The 20,740-nt window shown below is 43.6% G+C and overlaps 1 pseudogene; it reads left to right on the top strand.

The window, feature by feature from the left end:
- Nucleotides 1–1,200: 1,200 nt before the first annotated feature.
- LOC120060037 lies at nt 1,201–18,763 on the top strand (annotated as a pseudogene).
- Nucleotides 18,764–20,740: the final 1,977 nt, after the last annotated feature.

Genomic DNA, 20,740 nt, shown 5'->3' with positions numbered 1-20,740 from the left:
AACAACGCATGGCTCTATTTCCATCTTTTGCAGGATTATCAAACACAAAACCTGAGAATGCACCTAAAGGTATTACCAAAAATGTTTATTTATGTTTAGTGGATGTGTGAACCAGCCAGCCCTCTTTCTGTGACGGCCCGGGACTTCGAAAGATAGATCTAGTGAAAGTAAACGCAAGTGCAACGTTTCTGCCTTTGACAGAACGTATTAAAAGAGCTGTCAGAGTCAGCTTGATAGTTTCTCTAGTTTGTTAGCTAAATAGCTCCCAACACAATTTTACTATAGCTAGCTAAGTGTCTTTGCCATCGGTAACACAGTCTGCTCGTAACATAGCTAACGTCCCCCCAAAATGCAAAACCCTAAACCCATTGACACAGTGCGAGAACTAAATGCGATTGATTAGATATGCCTCCTCTCTCTCTCCTCGGAACTAGAATGGCTGAGCAATCAAAGTTTCTGCACCGACGATGTTCTTTCTGTCCACCAGCGAGCCACTGAGAAAGCCAATGCGACACAACCAGCAGAAACAATATGTTGTGTTATTATCATAAAATTGTTTAATCGTTATTCAGTTATTTCCCTTTCTCTGTGACAGAATAGTATTTCATGCTCCATTGTACAGGAGAAAGGATAAGGCATTCTGTCCTCTTTGAGAAGCACTGGAGGTTTTATCGAGTGGCTTTGAATGTTATTGCATAGTCTTGTTGTTATTACACAATTGACCTCAAATTATCTCTTTTGTGGGATGATATGATCTGAGCATTGACCGTTGTTGAGAGTTTCACCCAAAAGTCAATAGCTTGTGGTATTTGTACTTAAATGTTTACTCCTAACATTTCTGAACATACAACAGATAGGGAGGATAAGAATGACGTCCCATCCAATAAGATAAAAAGAAGAAGCACAGGAAGAAGAGCGGAGAACCTTCTACAGCAAGCAGTGGCTCATATTCAAATACTATCTACCCCAGTGATCTCCTGAAAAAGGCTGAGAGCACTCCTCACTAGTATGACCTCACTCCCTTTGTTCCCAGTGAGACCCAGTCACTCAGGTCTACATGCTCTGGTAGGGATTTCAGGACTGGGCTCAAATGTATAAAGCATCTCAGAGTAGGAGTGCTGATATAGGATGAGTTGGACAAGGGGTGAACTGTTCCTAGACCAGCACTCCTACCCTAGGATGCTTTTTAAATACTTGCCCATGACTGGTAATACTGTACTAGTTGTTGCTGGGTAGGAGTGAGATTCAGTGTCTGTGGCTCAGTGCGTTACAGGAGGTCTACTCTGGGTGTCTAGGCTGATTGCCAGTTGAAGGAGCTCTTCTTGACAGACTCTGAACTAACTATGACACACACACACGTCTCTATGCCTCTTTTTCAGGGACTGACTCCTAAACAGGAAACTTGTGTAACTCATCTTTGAAGCTACAGTTAAATTAGCCTAATGTTAGGATTATGTTTTGGATCTGTTCTGTACTACCAATGTTTTACAACTAATCTGTGCTGTACTATCAATGTTTCTGACTTAAAGTACACCATTATATTTGAGCTCTGTACTCTACTCTTATTGTATTTGTATTGTATTTTTATACAATCATGAAAACGCTAACTTGCTACATGTCACCCAACCCTTCTTTAGAGGTGTATACTCTGCATTGATCCTAACGGTGTTGTTCTTTCTGTCTACAGTGAGGAGGTGCAGTGTCAGCTGGAGGAGTCTTTTGTGTGGCTGGACGACCTCTAGACCCCCACCGATTGGCCCTTCTGCGTGGACAGAAGAGCAGAACTCTCCAACTAGGAGTACAAATTGCTCTACAGAGAAGACATCGCTAGGTAGGTAACCTCCCTTCCACTGCACCACCTTCCACTCTCCGCCTCTCCCCTTCACTCCCCCCTCATCTCTGCACCACTACAGCCATATCAGCTCTTGTGTAGCCGCTCATCAGCCATCATCTGCCCACTCCTACCCTGTCCATGCTAGTGAGCTGAACAGAGCTGAGCCAAGCTAAACTATACTGCACTGGCCTGGCATAGAAAATATCTGAGCCAGCACAGTCCGGTTCAGGTTGGCACAATAGTGTGAAAAGGGTATCTGTTGGCCAGCAGCCTGGTTCTGCTCCCAACTCAAGGTCAGTCAGAGAGGGAGTCAGTCAGCTCCAGCTGCAGGTGCCATAGCCTTCATTACAGTACGCATCATCACGGGGGGGGGTGATAATAAATGCTGCACTGAGAGTTTTGGGTCTGCAGTCCTGCAGTAATCCATATCTCACAGGCGGTTTTACTACTTCAGCCCTCTGCCTGCCTGCAGCCCACAGTCAGGGTGCGGAAATCCAAACGTTCACCTGCTGTAAATTCCTTCCTTCCTGTCAGAGCGCTTCTTAGATATAAGCTCTATGCCCTAGTGAGTTTAATAATAGGATGTATGCTTGTGGAGGGGTATATAGAAAGTGCCTATGGAAAGTCTACACCCCCTTGAACTTTTTTCACATTTTGTTGCGTTAGAAAGTGGGATTAAAATAATAGATTTAATTGTAATTTCTTGTCATTGAGCTACACAAAATACTCCATAATGTCAAAGTGAAAAGACAATTATACAAATCTTTACAAATTAATACAAATGTATTAACTAAAATATAATTGTTGCATTCTGTAAGTATTCACCCCTTCTGTTTAGGCAAGCCTAAATTAGTTCAGAAGTAAAATTTGGCTTAACAAATCACTAAAGTTATATGGACTCTGTGTGAAATAATAGGGGTTGACATAATTTTTGAATGACTGCCTCTTCTTCTGTCCCCTAAACATTCAACATCTGTAAGGTACCTCAGTAAAGTATTGAATTTCAAGCACAAATTCAACTGCAAAGACCAGGGAGCTTTTCCTCATAAAGCCTCATAAAGAAGGGCAGTGATTGGTAGATGGGTAACAATAACAAATCAGACATTGAATATATCTTTAAGCATGGGACCATTGGAGATTTTAATAGCTACAGAGTTCATTGGCTTTGATAGTAGAAAACTGAGGATGGATCAACAACATTGTAGTGACTCCACAATAATGACCTAAATGACAGAGTGGAAAGAAGAATACAAATATACAGTGCCTTCAGAAAATATTCCCTTGACTTATTCCATGTTGTTACACCCTGAATTTAATTAAAATAGATGAACTAGATTTGTTTCTGAACCATCTACACTACACACAATACCCCATGTTTTTATTTTTGCAAATGTTTTTGAAAAATTAAATACAGAAATATCACATTGACATACAGTACCAGTCAAAGTTTGGACACACCTACTCATTCCAGGGTTTTTCTTTATTTGTACTATTTTCTACATTGTAGAATAATAGTGAAGACATCAAAACTATGAAATAACACATATGGAATCATGTAGTAACCAATAAAGTGTTAAACAAATCAATCTATTTTATATTTAAGATTCTTCAAAGTAGCCACCCTTTGACTTGATGACAGCTTTGCACAATCTTGGCATTCTCTCAACCAGCTTCATGAGGTAGTCACCTGGAATGCATTTCAATTAACAGGTGTGCCTGGTTAAAAGTTAATTTGTGGAATTTCTTAATGCTTTTGAGCCAGGGCTGGGCGGTATACCGTATTTGACTATATACCGGTATTTATGCACGGACCGGTTTGGGTTTTTACTTTACCTTCTATAACGGAATTTGAATGTTGGGTTTGTTAAATGTGATACCCCGTGTGTAACGTCCATTTTTATAGTTTACTCCGCTACATCAAATCAAATTTTATTGGTCACATACACATGGTTAGCAGATGTTAATGCGAGTGTAGCGACATGCTTGTGCTTCTAGTTCCAACAGTGCAGTAATATCTAACAAGTAATCTAACAATTCCCAACAATGACCTAATACACACAAATCTAAAGGGGTGAATGAGAATATGTACATATAAGTATATGGATGAGCGATGGCCGTTCGGCATAGGCAAGGTGCAGTAGATGGTATAAAATACAGTATATACATGTGATATGAGTAATGTAAGATATGTAGACATTATTAAAGTGGCATTATTTAGAGTGGCATTGTTTAAAGTGACCAATGATCCATTTTAAGTGTCCAGTGATTGAGTCTCAATGTAGGCAGCAGCCTCTCTGAGTTAGTGATTGCTGTTTAGCCGTCTGATGGCCTTGAGATAGAAGCTGTTTCTCAATCTCTCGGTCCCAGCTTTGATGCACCTCGCCTTCTGGATGATAGCGGTGTGAACAGGCAGTGGCTCGGGTGGTTGTTGTCCTTAATGATCTTTATGGCCTTCCTGTGACATCGGGTGTTGTAGGTGTTCTGGATGGCAGGTAGTTTGCCCCCGGTGATGCGTTGTGCAGACCACACCACCCTCTGGAGAGCCTTGCGGTTGAGGGCGGTGCAGTTGCCTTACCAGGCTGTGATACAGCCCGACAGGATGCTCTCGATTGTGCATCTGTAAAAGTTTGTCAGGGGTTTGGGTGACAAGCCAAATTTCTTCAGCCTCCTGAGGTTGTCTGTGTGGGTGGACCATTTCAGTTTGTCTGTGATGTGTACGCCCAGGAACTTAAAACTTTCCACCTTTTCCACTGCTGTCCCTTCGATGTGGATAGAGGGGTGCTCCCTCTGCTGTTTCCTGAAGTCCACGATCATCTCCTTTGTTTTGTTGACGTTGAGTGAGAGGTTGTTTTCCTGACACCACACTCTGAGTGCCCTCACCTCCTACCTGTAGGCTGTCTCGTCATTGTTGGTGATCAAGCCCACTACTGTTGTGTTGTCTGCAAACTTGATGATTGAGTTGGAGGCGTGCATGGCCACACAGTCGTGGGTGAACAGGGAGTACAGGAGAGGGCTGAGCACACACCCTTGTGGGGCCCCAGTGTTGAGGGTCAGCGAACTTGAGTCATCCCTCTCTCTCTCTCTCTCTCTCTCTCTCTCTCTCTCCATGCCGCTTTCCACACAGATCTAGTCCCACCCCCTGTCACTCAAGGAGCGCATTTGTTGTTGCTTGACCACAAGACACTTTCGTTCAGTCTGCAGGGTCAATGTAGCACATGCAACAATGTTGATGACAACGACGTTGTTTACACTTTAAACTTAATATAAATCCACAAGCGTTCTATAATTACAATATTAGTTTGTGTTTCTTACATCTGCAAACAGCTAGTTTGTATTTTCTTAGCAAGTTAAGCTAAATTGTGTTAGCCACTAATGCTAATCATTAGTTAGCTGGCTAGCTAATAAAGTACTGAGTCAGAGCAAATGTAGCTAGCCAATACAGCCTGATACCAGTACTGGTGGAGGCTTAAATCAGCATGTTATTTGTGCAACAGTATCTTCTAAATCAGGGATGCAGGATTTAAAAAAGACATACAAAATTGTGGAAAAACGACGTCTAGAGCTTTTTTTTTTACAAAAAAAAATGTATTTATGAATTGGCTCGGGGGCCTGATCAAACGGTCTCGTAGGCCGTATACGGCCCCCACTCCTGTTCTAAATGAAAGAGGAATAGGCGAAGCATGAATATGTTGGCTATATGAATAAAGATTTAATGTAGCCAAAGATTGTAGGGTCCCCGAGGAAACACTGAAAATCACTTTGGTTCCTATCCTGTCACAATAACTTGTCCATGGCATTTTCATTCGTTGTCATGTTAAACAACACTGTATTCAAAGTGCCCACTATTATTTATACTCTAACTATTGAATTATACTAAACATTTTATTTCCATGATTCCAAAAGTTCACCCAAGTGTTTCGATCTAAATCGCAATTGCAACATTTGGTTAAAAATAAGGCCTAGTATTTTTGCCCATATCGTGGCAGTGTGGAAATGATCTCAAATGAGTGCAGGAAATGATTTTAGGTTGAAGTTGAATTGAACAGTATTAAACAATCAGAATGGAGAAGGACCCATTGAAATCATAGAATATATGTGTTGCCACCCTAGGGTCACGCACTACTCATAAAGCAAATTTAGAACTTTTATTAATCAAAAACATAAAATACAGTCAAATACCGTCATACTGTCAAAAATGTGAAAAATACCATGATATGATATTTTGGCCATATCGCCCAGCCCTAGTTTGAGCTAATCAGTTGTGTTGTGACAAGGTAGGGTTGGTAAACAGAAGATAGCCCTATTTGGTAAAAGACCTAGTCCATATTATGTCAGGAACAGCTCAATAAGCAAAGTGAAGCGACATTACTTTAAGACATGAAGGTCAGTCAACGCGGAACATTTCAAGAACTTTGAAAGTTTCTTCAAGTGCAGTCGCAAAAACCATCAAGTGCTATGATGAAACTGGCTCTCATGAGTACCGCCACAGGAAAGGAAGACCCAGTGTTACCTCTGCTGCAGAGGATAAGTTTATTAGAGTTACCAGCCTCAGAAATTGCAGCCCAAAGAAATGCTTCACAGAGTTCAAGCAACAGACACATCTCAACATCAACTGTTCAGAGGAGACTGCGGGAATCAGGCCTTCATGGTCAAATTGCTGCAAAGAAACCACTACTAAAGGATTAAACCACTGGAAATCTGTCATTTGGTCTGATGAGTCCAAATTTGCGATTTTTGGTTCCAACAGCTGTGTCTTTGTGAGACGCAGAGTAGGTGAACGGATGATCTCCACATGTTTGGTTCCCACCGTGAAGCATGGAGGAGGAGGTGTGATGGTGTGGGGGTGCTTTGCTGGTGACACTGTCTGTGATTTATTTAGAATTGAAGGCACACTTAACCAGCATGGCTACCACAGCATTCTGCAACGATACACCATCCCAGCTGGTTTGCGCTTAGTAGGACTATCATTTTGTTTTTCAACAGGACAATGACCCAACGCACCTCCAGGCTGTGTAAGGGCTATTTGACCAAGAAGGAGAGTGATGGAGTGCTGCATCAGATGACCTGACCTCCACAATCACCCAACCTCAACCCAATTGAGATGGTTTGGGATGAGTTCGACCACAGAGTGAAGGAAAAGCAGCCAACAAGTTCTCAGCATATGTGGGTACCCCCAAGACTGTTGGAAAAGCCTTCCAGGTGAAGCTGGTTGAGAGAATGTCAAGAGTGTGCAAAGCTGTCATCAAGGCAAGGGGTGGTTACTTTGAAGAATCTAAAATCTATTGGTACGGTGGACAAACAAAACCCCACAAATTCTGACAAACTCCAAGCATTGATTATGAAAGAATGGGCTGCCATCAGTGAGGATGTGGCCCAGAAGTTAATTGACAGCATGCCAGGGCGGATTGCAGAGGTCTTGAAAAAGAAGGGTCAACACTGCAAATATTGACTCTTTGCATCAACTTCATGTAATTGTCAATAAAAGCCTTTGACACTTATGAAATCCTTGTAATTATACAGTATTTTATACCATAGTAACATCTGACAAAAATATCTGAAGACACTGAGGCAGCAGATTTTGTGAAAATTAATATTTGTGTCATTCTCAAATCTTTTGGCCATGACTGTACACACAATACCGCATAATGACAAAGCGAAAAAAGGTTTTTAGAAATTGTTACAAATGTATTAAAAATAAAAACTGAAAAGTATTCAGACCCTTTGCTATGAGACTCGAAATTGACCTCCGGTGCATCCTGTTTCCATTGATCATCCTTGAGATGTTTCTACAACTTGATTGGAGTCCACCTGTGGTAAATTCAATTGATTGGACATGATTTGGAAAGGCACACACCTGTCTATGTAAGGTCCCACAGTTGACAGTGCATGTCAGAGCAAAAACCAAGCCATGAGGTTGAAGGAATTGTCTGTAGAGCTCCAAGACAGGATTGTGTCGAGGCACAGATCTGGGGAAGGGTACCAAAAACATTTATGTAGCATTGAAGGTCCCCAAGAACACGGTGGCCTCCATTCTTAAATGTAAAATGTTTGGAACCACCAAGACTCTTCCTAGAGCTGGTCAGGGAGGTGATCAAGAACCCGATGGTCACTCTGACAGAGCTCCAAAGTTCCTCTGTGGTGTTGGGAGAACGTTCCAGAAGGACAACTATCTCTGCAGCACTCTACCAATAAGGCCTTTATGGTAGAGTGGCCAGACGGAAGCCACTCCTCAGTAAAAGGCACATGACAGCCCGCTTGGTTTGCCAAAAGGCACCTAAAGGACTCTCAGATCGTGAGAAACAAGATTCTTTGGTCTGATGAAACCAAGGTTGAAATCTTTGGCCTGAATGCCAAGCGTCACATTTGGAGGAAACCTGGCACCATCCCTGCGGTGAAACATGGTGGTGGCAGAATCATGCTGTGGGGATGTTTTTCATCGGCAGGACTTGGGAGGCTAGTCAGGATTGAGGGAAAGATGAACAGAGCAAAGTACAGAGATCCTTGATTAAAACTTGAGTGGCCCAGCCAGAGCCTGGACTTGAACCCTATTGAACGTTTCTGGAAAGATGTGAAAATAGCTGTGCATCGATGCTCCCTATCCAACCTGACAGAGCTTGAGAGGATCTGCAGAGAAGAATGTGAGAAACTCCCCAAATACAGGTGTGCCAAGCTTATAGCATCATACCCAAGAAGACTCGAGGCTGTAATCGCTGCCAAGATGCTTCAACAAAGTACTGAGTAAAGGGTCTGAATACTTATGTAAATGTGATGTCCACTTTTTTTATTAACTGCTAAAAGGCAACAAATAGAGCTCCTGGCACATGTCCAGTTGATGTCTGGTTTAATGTGTTGTCGACGTGGCATCTGTATCTTAAGAGACCTGCAATCAATACCTGTTAATACACTCACTCACTCACTCACTCACTCACTCACTCACTCACTCACTCACTCACTCACTCACTCACTCACTCACTCACTCACTCACTCACTCACTCACTCACTCACTCCAAGCTAAGATAAATGTGATCAATATAGCCAATGATTGGACTGGTGCTTGGTGTATTGCTGTAAGGGGGACTTTGGTTTTACCTTTTGGTTGAGGTCAGGTGATGCTGCACCCCTTTCACAACTCTCTCAAAACAACCATTTCTCAAGACATTCCACTACTGTGTTTTCTTTACAGGGATTCTACATGTTACTGTAATGATTATAATGTCTTTCAAGGTACAAGAGGAAAGGCCGTTCTTCTCTGGGTTTGGACCCGCGATCTCAGGCCGTGAGCTGTTCTGAGTCCGGCCCAGAGAAGAAGAGAGTTGACAGAGACCCGACCGCTACTTCTCCCTCACCGTCCGCCAGCTGCTGAGGTCAAATCCACGCTGCCTAGACCACCACCAGAGGTCACTACCACCCTACCCTTCATCCCTGTGCCCCCTTGCCTGGAAGGTGAGGCTGAGGGGGGTGGTTCTTCCCCGGGCCAGGCCCCCTGGGTCAACCCGCTGGGAGTGTATGACTCCTCCACCTCCCTGTGGCTTCAGGGGAAGGCGGAGCAGGGCAGGGCAGAGGAACAACCCTCTACTCCCAGAGACAATGCTGCCGCCCTGCTGGCTGAACAGGTTTAGGACTTTAACAGGAGACTGAGGGAAACCACAACAGGCACACACCTGGCTGCAGTTTGTCCACTTCCAGGTACGGTATTCAACGTTAAAACCCCACAATTACACACCACACCAATCAATGCCATCACATCACATTAGATTTCACTAGGATTTCAAAATAGTTTTTGCTGGCCTTTTCACCAGGACAGGAAATGTCTTGATACAAAAAAAATCACATGATTATGTACTAGCTACTATCATAACCTTTAAATTATAATAACTTCCCGATTCTGTATTACAGGACGAAGTGGCGAGTGCCCCCGGGGTGTTTGGTGACTTCTCTGAGAACGAGACAGAGCGCCAGAAGAGGTCAGTGAAGTCAGTGAGGCCATGCATTTTGGATCGAGCGGTGGACAGTAACCCCAGCTGTGTGGAGCTGAAGCTGGAGCTACTGCGTCTGTGCAGGGAGCTGTGGGAGCCAGCTGCTCTGTTGAAGGAGTGGAAGAAACTGGTGTTCCTGCACCCCAACAACGCCCCCCCACTGTGGAGGAAGTACCTGCTGTTTGTGCAAAGCCACTCAGCACCTTCTATGTGTCAAAGGTCAATACGGTGTACGGGAAGTGTCTGAGCACGCTGGCGGTAGTGCAGGACGGGAGCATGTTGTCTCACCGGGCACTGTCGGGCACTGATGAACACATGCTGGGTAATTGTCCAAGCCACATGCAATATACACTACATATTATTATGTTTTAAATTCAATTTAGCATGAATAACTTCTAAGTTATTTAAGGTAGACTCAGCGATATGGCGTCGATGCAGAAAGTAAACGGCATAGTGGGGCAATTTCCGCAGCAACTAAGAGCGTTGACGCGTGACGCTCAATTTCTCCGCTGTTTTGGTGCTCTAGCTACCACACTGTGAACAGCGCGTAGCGAACCCGTGCACGTACAGATACTGTGTAAGAGCGAAGTCTTGCATCTTATTCATCTCAATGTCTGCGTTGCTGCTCGTGGCAACATAATTTCTCACTCACTGCCTGCTCTGTGGACATAATACTGTACATTCAAGCCTGTTCTGATTTTTTGTTCTCATCCTTCGTTCGCACAGGGCCGTCCTGTAGAGGGGCTGACACAGAGAGCGAGAATTATGGTTCAAGTTTCTCCTCGTCAGTATGTTATGTGCTGGTGCTGTATTGAACTGTTTGTGGTTCATTCTGCATGTTTGGACTGTTACCGTGAGAGTGGAAGAGAAGAGTTGATGAGTCGTCATTTTGGTGGAAGAGAAAGGTGCCGTTGTCTAATATCATGTTGTAGGGATGGTTTCGATGGTCTAGACAATGAGGGAGTGATTGAGAGCTATGTCATTCTTCTACTGGGGTCAGCTAATAGATAACCCGTGTGTGTGTGTGTGTGTGTGTGTGTGTGTGTGTGTGTGTGTGTGTGTGTGTGTGTGTGTGTGTGTGTGTGTGTGTGTGTGTGTGTGTGTGTGTGTGTGTGTGTGTGTGTGTGTGTGTGTGTTTTGTGTTTATGTATCTTTCAACTCTGTTCAGAAGCCTTTGGTATGGATTTGATGAGCTTGTAATCTCTCGTGATAGACTAAATTGAGATAGCTGGCTAGCTGGGCTCCCGAGTGGGTCAGCGGTCTAAGGCACTGCATCTCCGTGCTTGAGGAGTCACTACAGACACCCTGGTTCGAATCCAGGTTGTATCACAACCGGCCGTGATTGGGAGTCCCATAGGGCGGCGCACAATTGGCCCATGCGTTGTCCGGGTTTGGCCGGTGTAGGCCGTCATTGTAAATAAGAATTTGTTCTTAACTGACTTGCCTAGTTAAATAAAGGTAAGAAAAGAAAGAAGAAAGCATTATTGTGGTTATGTCTATCATGATGTCATTGCCAGATGTCTATGGGTGTAGCAGAGCCATAGTACCATGGCCTCATCAGCAGGCGAACGTTGTGGAATGGTGCAGATAGATGTCATAAATAGAACTGACATGATTCCTTCTACATGACAGTTATATCTGCAACTTTCTGTAACATCTTTCACCTTCCTGAAAAGACCCCTAAACAGGTTTGTGCTGTGTCATGTTTCTGACCACTGACAGGAGAAAAGGACCCGAAAGGAGAGGGAGGGAGGGAGAAGGAGAGACGAGAGAGGGAGTGGGAGAGGCAGAAAGAGGGAGGATAATGGATATCCAGTGTCTATGCTGCTGATCCATGATATGAATACTGCAGCGATGGCTTAGCCTCCTGGCCCTCTGGCAGCTGCCCCTCAATTTGTCTAATGAAACTATTATCTAGTTAGACTGGCTGGCCATCGGTCAGTCTGGGTAGGGCTGCCACTGGGCTGATCCTGGAACTATCCTGTCAGGGCTTCAGCCTGTTGAACAATGATAAGGATGGGACGCACTCCAGGCACAATTCAAGCCTTTTTTCCCCCTGTCTAAATAATAAGATTTAAACAAACAGAAGCCAGTCCTCGGCATTCATTAGCCTACTGGAACAATTTGTCTGTCTACCACAGCTTACTGTTATTACAACAATGACTGGTTGTCTAAGGGTGGAATAACATGATATAGATTTGATGTTATCCAGTGATGCCTCGCTTATTCAAATCACCTGGAATTTTGTTTAACATACTGTAACTATTTGGGTTCATAGATCACCTGCTGCAACTCAGAAAACAGGCTAGCTGTTTCAGGTTCAACACATGTACGTAATCACTTGTAGAATCTTTGGTATTCTCAACTCGACTTGATAGGTACAGAAAGCTCTTTTATTTGAGTGATTCTCTTGTTATAATATGATGGTCACAGACTCCCTCTTGTGGTTGGATAGTACATATTTGAGCGTTTCTGCAGCTGCACCGTTGACAGATCAAACAGTGTGGGAGATCTAAGCATGGAATAAGCAGCATGTGCTAAAACTGGACCATAGCCTCTGCTTACATAAGAATGCTGGTCATATATCTACACCGGGCTCCTTGCATTCCGCTGAGGGAGACTGTCAGTATCTTTGACTGTTTGTTTCCTTTTAGAAAATGCTGACGGCAGGTAGCCTGGTACCAGATCTGTTTGTGCTGTCTTGCCAACTCATATGGTCATTGTCATGCCAATGATTATAGGTGTTGGGCAAGACAGTACAAACATATTTGGGACCAGGCTACAAGGCAGGGCAATGAAAACCCCAACTTGTAGGGAACATCTGCAGGAGACGGCAGCATTAATTATAACTTGATAAGGATTTAATGAATAATGAAGACCGCTTTTGAGAAGCTGCCATTTCATGTGACCTCAGGGATGTGTACCTTTAATTGGCCTGCTGAATTTTTCATCCAGGAAAGATTAGCTATCTGTTATTACTTTTCAAACTTTTTTTCCTGCCATCTCTCACTTTATTTTCCTCATCCTACTCAGTTTTTTCTTCACTCAAAGTCTGAGGATATATTCATCTTTAATAGCTCGTACTAAACTAACGGACCTGTGCTGGTTCTAATAAGTGGGATTGAAGTGGGTGCTTTGTGTCACGGCAAGAGTCAATAGGCCTCCTGTGGGGCAGGGTGCGGGAATACAAAAAAAGAAAGACAAGACGGACAACACAGACGGACTGCACTTGACAACAGCACAGATGCCTCAGCAGACAGAAAGTGGAAACAGCACTTCACGACAAGAGACATCACACTACATGAAGGGAGACCTATGACAACAAAAATATACATGGCACAAACAACATTAAGGCTAGACAACAGCATGAGAGAAAAAGACTGTCACACCACAGTACAAGCAACATAGCCCTACTGAGCAGACAAATAGACAGACCGCACCAACAAATAATGGCAGCGCAAGCGGACAGACAGAAAACAGACACCACAATCAACAGTATAGGTTATTGGCTCGCATAACAGCTACAGCTGTCAGTGAGAATGTCCACCATTGAGTCCTTGAAAGCTGAGACGGTGACAAAACTTTCCAGCTTTATCCTTTTTTGCAGATCGTTCCAGTCGCTATCTGCAGCGAACTGAAAAGAGGAACGACCCAGGGATGTGTTTGCTTTGGAGACTTTTAACAGAATGTGGCAGATCGGTTACTGTATATAGAGGAGGATGGTTGCAATAGCCCTCGGGTAGGGGGGAGTGAGGCCCAAGAGGGCTTTGTAAATGAGTATCAACCAGTGGATTATGCGTCTAGTATAAAGAGATGGCCAGTTTACAGAGGAGTACAATAAGGACGTCATTCTCAGATTGGTAGGTAAGGGTGCACTTGATCGGCTAGATGTTCTGTACCATTCTGCCATCCAATTTGCAATGGCAGAAAGGTACAGAACATCTAGCCGCTCAAGTGCACTCTTACCTGCCGATCTGAGAATAACATCTCCATAATCTAACATTTGATTCAGGGTTAGTTTGGCAGAGGAACGATTACAATACAGAAAACCAAGCCTAGATTAGATGGCCTGATTAATGATGTGGTATTGAATGTTCTCTCTGTCTCTGTCTTTATCTCTGCAGCCATCTTCCTCCAGCAGTGTCATTTCCTCAGGCATGCAGACCACTCAGAAAAGGCTGTGCGCCTGTTCCAGTGCCTGCTGGACTTCACCTTCTTCAAGCCAGACACTGTCAAGGACCTATCCACCAGACAACAGGTAGACACACACACAGTCATTCCCCATGTACCTCTGCAAAGAACACGCATGCATCCAGCTGGTTGCTCTCCAGAATAGACTCATGATGAATTGGGGGTCTGTGTTACCGTATTGGCTGTTTATCCAGAGCCAGTGCACCAGTGGGATGTGTTTACCTTAGACTAGGGCTGTGTGTTTTCCGTCACAGGCATTAAAGCAGTGCTGGGGACCCATCCAGAAAGTGCCCTTCAGGCTATGGTCTGGGCCTTGTCACTTTACTTTAATCTCTACATGGAAACTTTGCTAAGGGGGCATTTAAAATGCACGATCAGCTTTTAATAGAGGCTTTTTACCAGCAGTGGTGCATTCTAATTCCTATCCAACTGAGCCCTGGCTTTCTCATCCAAATCCCTTTCTGCTGAGTGAAAGGTAGAAGAAGGAATATTACCTTTATCAAGTATTGGGAGAGAGAGAGGTCTCCCTTTCCTCTGTGAGTTTATACTGACAACTAGCTGGCCAAATAGAGAGGTACAATAGAAAACATTTTGAGAGGTTTCATATTCATGGGATATTCAAGCATGGAATACGAATTAGTGTTTAATAACTTAGCTACTATACGTGCTGAATTATGAACAATGTTGCTTGCGATCCTCCGAAGGATGTGTCTGGGGGCTAAGCTTCTGCTCACTATGTCTGGCCAGCAACCTTCACCTGTCAGCAGAAAAAGCTTTCACAGGCTCATCATTTGTACAAATATAGAAGGTAACCCACTTCATTACTTTAATACATTTGAAAACCCAATTGTGTAACAACATAATTTATGTAAACTGACATTATTTGTTGACACATACAGTTGAAGTTCGAATTTTACATACACCTCAGCCATATACATTTAAACTCAGTTTTTCACAATTCCTGACATTTAATCCTAGTAAAAATTCCCTGTCTTAGGTCAGTTAGGATCACCACTTTATTTTAAGAATGTGAAATGTCAGAATAATAGTAGAGAGAATTATTTATTTCAGCTTTTATTTCTTTCATCACATTCCCAGTGGGTCAGAAGTTTACATACACTCAATTAGTATTTGGTAGCATTGCCTTTAAATTGTTTAACTTGGGTCAAACGTTTTGGATAGCCTTCCACAAGCTTCCCACAATAAGTTGGGTGAATTTTGGCCTATTCCTCCTGACAGAGCTGGTGTAACTGAGTCAGGTTTGTAGGCCTCCTTCCTCACACACGCTTTTTCAGTTCTGCCCACACATTTTCTATAGGATTGAGGTCAGGGCTTTGTGATGGCCACTCCAATACCTTAACTCTGTTGTCCTTAAGCCATTTTGCCACAACTTTGGAAGTATGCTTGGGGTCATTGTCCATTTGGAAGACCCATTTGCGACCAAGCTTTAACTTCCTGACTGATGTCTTGAGATTTTGCTTCAATATATCCACATAATTTTCACTACTCATGACGCCATCTATTTTGTGAAGTGCACCAGTCCCTCCTGCAGCAAAGCACCAACACAACATGATGCTGTCACCCCCGTGCTTCGCGGTTGGGATGGTGTTCTTTGGCTTGCAAGCCTCCCCCTTTTTCCTACAAACATAAAGATGGTCATTATGGTCAAACAGTTCTATTTTTGTTTCATCAGACAAGAGGACATTTCTCTAAAAAGTACGATCTTTGTCCCCATGTGCAGTTGCAAACCGAAGTCTGGCTTTTTTTTATGGCGGTTTTGGAGCAGCTGAGCGACCTTTCAGGTTATGTCGATATAGGACTCGTTTTACTGTGGATATAGATACTTTTGTACCTGTTTCCTCCAGCATCTTCACAAGGTCCTTTGCTGTTCTGGGATTGATTTGCACTTTTCGCACCAAAGTACGTTCATCTCTAGGAGACAGAACGCATCTCCTTCCTGAGCGGTATGACGGCTGCGTGGTCCCATGGTGTTTATACTTGCGTACTATTGTTTGTACAGATGAACGTTTGGAAATTGCTCCCAAGGATGAACCAGACTGTTGGAGGTCTACAATCGTTTTTTCTGAGGTCATGGCTGATTTCTTTTGATTTTCCCATGATGTCAAGCAAAGAGGCACTGAGTTTGAAGGTAGGCCTTGAAATACATCCACAGGTACACCTCCAATTGACTCAAATTATGTCAATTAGCCTACCAGAAGCTTCTAAAGCCATGACATAATTTTCTGGAATTTTCCAAGCTGTTTAAAAGCACAGTCAACTTAGTGTATGTAAACTGACCCACTGGAATTGTGATACAGTGAATTATAAGTTAAATAATCTGTCTGAAAACAATTGTTGGAAAAATTACTTGTGTCATGCACAAAGTAGATGTCCTAACCGACTTGCCAAAACTAAACTTTGTTCACAAGAAATTTGTGGAGTGGTGGAAAAAGCGAGTTTTAATGACTCCAACCTAAGTGTATGTAAACCCCCAACTTCAACTGTACACTACCGTTCAAAAGTTTGGGGTCACATAGAAATGTCCTTGTTTTTGAAAGAAAAACACATTTTTTGTCCATTAACATAATATCAAATTGATCAGAAATACAGTGTAGACATTGTTAATGTTGTAAATGACTATTGTAACTGGAAACGGCAGATAAAAAAGGAAAATCTACATAGGTGTTCAGAGGCCCATTATCAGCAACCATCACTCCTGTGTTCCAATGGCACATTGTGTTAGCTAATCCAAGTTTATAATTTTAAAAGGCTAATTGATCATTAGAAAACCCTTTTGCAATTATGTTAGCACAGCTAAAAACTGTTGTCCTGATTGAAGAAGCAATAAAACTGGCCTTCTTTAGACTAGTTGAGTACAACGCTGTGTACTAGTCCCTTCACAGAACAGCGCAAACTGGCTCTAACCAGAATAGAAAGAGGAGTGGGAGGCCCCGAAGCACAACTGAGCAAGAGGACAAGTACATTAGTGTCTAGTTTGAGAAACAGACGCCTCACAAGTCCTCAACTGGCAGCTTCATTAAATAGTACCCGCAAAACACCAGTCTCAACATCAATAGTGAAGAGGCGACTCCGGGATGCTGGCCTTCTAGGCAGAGTTCCTCTGCCCAGTGTCTGTGTTCTTTTTCCCATCTTAATCTTTTCTTTTTATTGGCCAGTCTGAGATTTGGCTTTTTTTTTGCAACTCTGCCTAGAATGCTAGCATCCCGGAGTCGCCTCCTCACTGTTGACGTTGGGACTGGTGAACAGCTGTGGGCAAGGTTCTGACAAGCTTCTGGGTTTTGTTGGTGGTGGCAAGGACACACCCAAGAAACACCCACATCAAACCACACCCCCAAATCAACTCACGTTTGGCTTCTGTCATGGCCGCCAGCATTTCTTGAGGAGCGAGCCAAAAAACTATGCCAAATCAGCGGGTGCAGTTCCCCTTTAATGAGGAAGAGAGAGACTCCCTGTGGCTTTACTCTAATCATCTGATTATTAGAAAATGATCTGAGCAATTTCTCCAGAAATTAGAGCAGTATAAACAGTACCACCTTAAATTCTACACTAATGAGTTTCTGCTGTTCTCCATGGAGGTCTGGTTTGCTAATCACCGCAGCACTCTGTTGATGGCAGCCAGAGACGTGCACTGGCAGCATTATGTTGATGGCAGAGAGACACATGCTGTCCTGCCATGGTCCTGTTACTGTCCTGCAGGCTATCCTGTAGTGCAGCTTAATGTTCTTCCTGTCAGGAGAACTGCTGACCTCAGCGCAGACAGAGACAACTGCCCTCAACCCATGAAATTATTACATTGTTGAAATAACTGACATTCCCACTCCTCCACCCACTCTGTGATTGTGCTTAGTGTTAATTACTGTGTTATTTATGAATTGATTGATATAAATATATTTTTTTGTATTGTATTAAACCATACCATTGACCTTTGCCCTTTGTGGTCCCCTAGGTGGAGTTCTTTGAGCCCTTCTGGGACAGTGGGGAGCCCTGTGTCAGGGAGAGGGGGGTCAAGGTGTGGAGAGCCTAGATGATGCAGCAGGAGAGTGGAGGCTGGCTCCAACCCAGTGAACAAGGTCAGTCACATTATAGCTAGCCTATACTAAAATCTGTGGTAACACGTTACATGAAGTCGGCTCACAAAACGACTTCTAACTTCCTTCATACTGGACACAGAGGCATACAAATGGTATCCACAAGTGTCCCTTTAACCTTCCTGTGTTGTATCACTAATTGCACTAGTAACATCATTGTATAAGGACATTTTGGCAATATAAGTCGTAGTGTTGTAATGTTAAAGGAATACATCAGGATTTTGGCAATGAGGCCCTTTATCAACTTCCCCAGAGTCGGATGAACTCGTGGATACCATTTTTATGTCTGCATGGGATTTGAAGGAAGTTGCTAACTAGCCTTAGTGCATCTGCTAACTAGAGTTAGCACAATGCCTGGAAGTCTATGGGTATCTGCTAATGCTAGTTAGCCTTGGCTCACAAAACGACTTCTAACTTCCTTCATACTGGACACAGAGACATACAAATGGTATCCATTTAACCTTTAGAACCTCTGTGTGACATATGATGAAGATGATAAAGATCAGGAGGAATCAGAGGTGAAGGATAAGACCTGGCCCAAGTGGAGGATCTGGTTGGACGTGGCGACGTCACATAAGGCCATCTATTGACTGCCTTGGAGGGCAGACAAAACCAAAGGCCAATTTGTGGAGGACTGTGAGGACCCGGACTGACAGGTATTGGCTGTAATCACTGGTGATAGTGGTGCCAAACCTGGGATATATCTACCATTAAGAATGGGTCCTAGTGTTGCTATTTACAGTGCATTCGGAAAGTTTTCAGACCCCTTGACTTTTTCCACATTTTGTTACGTTACAGCCTTATTCTAAAATTTATTAAATTGTTTTTTCCCCTCATTAATCTACACACAATACCCCATAATGACAAAGCAAAAACAGGTTTTTAGAAATGTATAAAAATAAATACAACTGAAATATCATATTTACATAAGTATTCAGACCCTTTACTCGCTACTTTGTTGAAGCACCTTTGGCAGCAATTACATCCTCGATTTGGGGAGTTCCTCCCCATTCTTTTCTGCAGATCCTCTCAAGCTCTGTCAGGTTGGATGGGGATCGGGTTCAAGTCCGGGCTCTGGCTCGGACATTCAGAGACCAGAAGCCACTACTGTGTTGTCTTGGCTGTGTGCTTAGGGTCGTTGTCCTGTTGGAAGGTGAACCTTCAACCCCCGTCTGAAGTCCTGAGCAGGTTTTAATCAAGGATCTCTGTACTTTTCTCCGTTCATCTTTCCCTCGATCTTGACTAGTCTCCCAGTCCCTGCCGCTGAAATACATCCCCACAGCATGATGATGCCACCACCATGCTTCACCGTAGGGATGGTGCCAGGTTTCCTCCAGACGTGACGCTTGGTATTCAGGCGAAAGGGTTTAATCTTGGTTTCATCAGACCAGAGAATCTTGTTTGTCATGGTCTGAGAGTCCTTTAGGTGCCTCTTGGCAAACTCCAAGCAGGCTGTCATGTGCCTTTTACTGAGGAGTGGCTTCCGTCTGGCCACTCTACCATAAAGGCCTGATTGGTGGAGTGCTGCTGAGATGGTTGTCCTTCTGGAACGTTCTGCCATCTCCACAGAGGAACTCTGGAGCTCTGTCAGAGTGACCATTTGGTTCTTGATTACCTCCCTGACCAAGGCCCTTCTCTCCCGATTGCTCAGTTTGACCGGGAGGCCAGCTCTAGGAAGAGTCTTGGTGGTTTCAAACTTCTTTCATTTAAGAATGATGGAGGCCACTGTTCTTGGGGACCTTCAATGCTGTGAAATGTTTTTCTTCGACCTCATGGCTTGGATTTTGCTCTGACATGCACTGTCAACTGTGGGACTTTATATAAACAGGTGTGTGCCTTTCCAAATCATGTCCAATAAATTTAATTTACCACAGGTGGACTCCAATCAAGTTGTAGAAGGATGATCAATGGAAACAGGATGCACCTGATATCAATTTTGAGTCTCATAGCAAAGAGTCTGAATACTTATGTAATTTTTTTAATTTTTTAATTTTTAGTACATTTGCAAAAATTTCTAAAAACCTGTTTTGGCTTTGTCATTAGGGGGTATTGTGTGTAGATTGATGAGGAAAATATTTATTAAATCCTGCTGACACTTCCTGTTATAGCCTACAGTTCCTGGAGCCTGCTGCTGGACGACCTGGCTCTGCTGGGAGACGTTCATGATCCTGACTCACCTTTGATGACCTTCCCGTCAGCCCCGTGGGTCACATGACTTCGATGCAGGGCACCAGGAGGGGGGCTTGGCTGTGTAAGCAGGGGGAGGAGTTTCTGTTCTCTGCTCAGGAGAGAGCCGTCTTCTCACTACACTGGATCCAGAATGAGAAGCTCAAGGTAACACCAGGTTACCCTAGCTACAAGCTTTAGAGTCAGGCAAGCATATGCTCAGCCAAGGGCAGTTCCTTTGGTTTGAATGGCTTTTTCTAATCGTGAAGGAATTAAAAGTAATTGTAAATGTACATGTCTTCAGTCCTTTTTAATGCCGAACCATGTGTCCTTCCCCCTCTCATTCTCCACTGAGATTCTCCCACTAATGCTCATGTCTCTCTGTGTCCCTTCTCCTTCGCACTATATGTAACATGAAGGTGCTGAGGTACGTGCGTGGAAGAAACAAGAAGCGTGTGAAAGCC

This window comes from Salvelinus namaycush, chromosome 15, assembly GCF_016432855.1.
Source record: "Salvelinus namaycush isolate Seneca chromosome 15, SaNama_1.0, whole genome shotgun sequence".
NCBI classification, from domain to species: domain Eukaryota; kingdom Metazoa; phylum Chordata; class Actinopteri; order Salmoniformes; family Salmonidae; genus Salvelinus; species Salvelinus namaycush.
The sequence above is the reverse complement of the archived record's forward strand: the minus strand, read 5'-3'. Positions and strand labels throughout refer to the sequence as shown.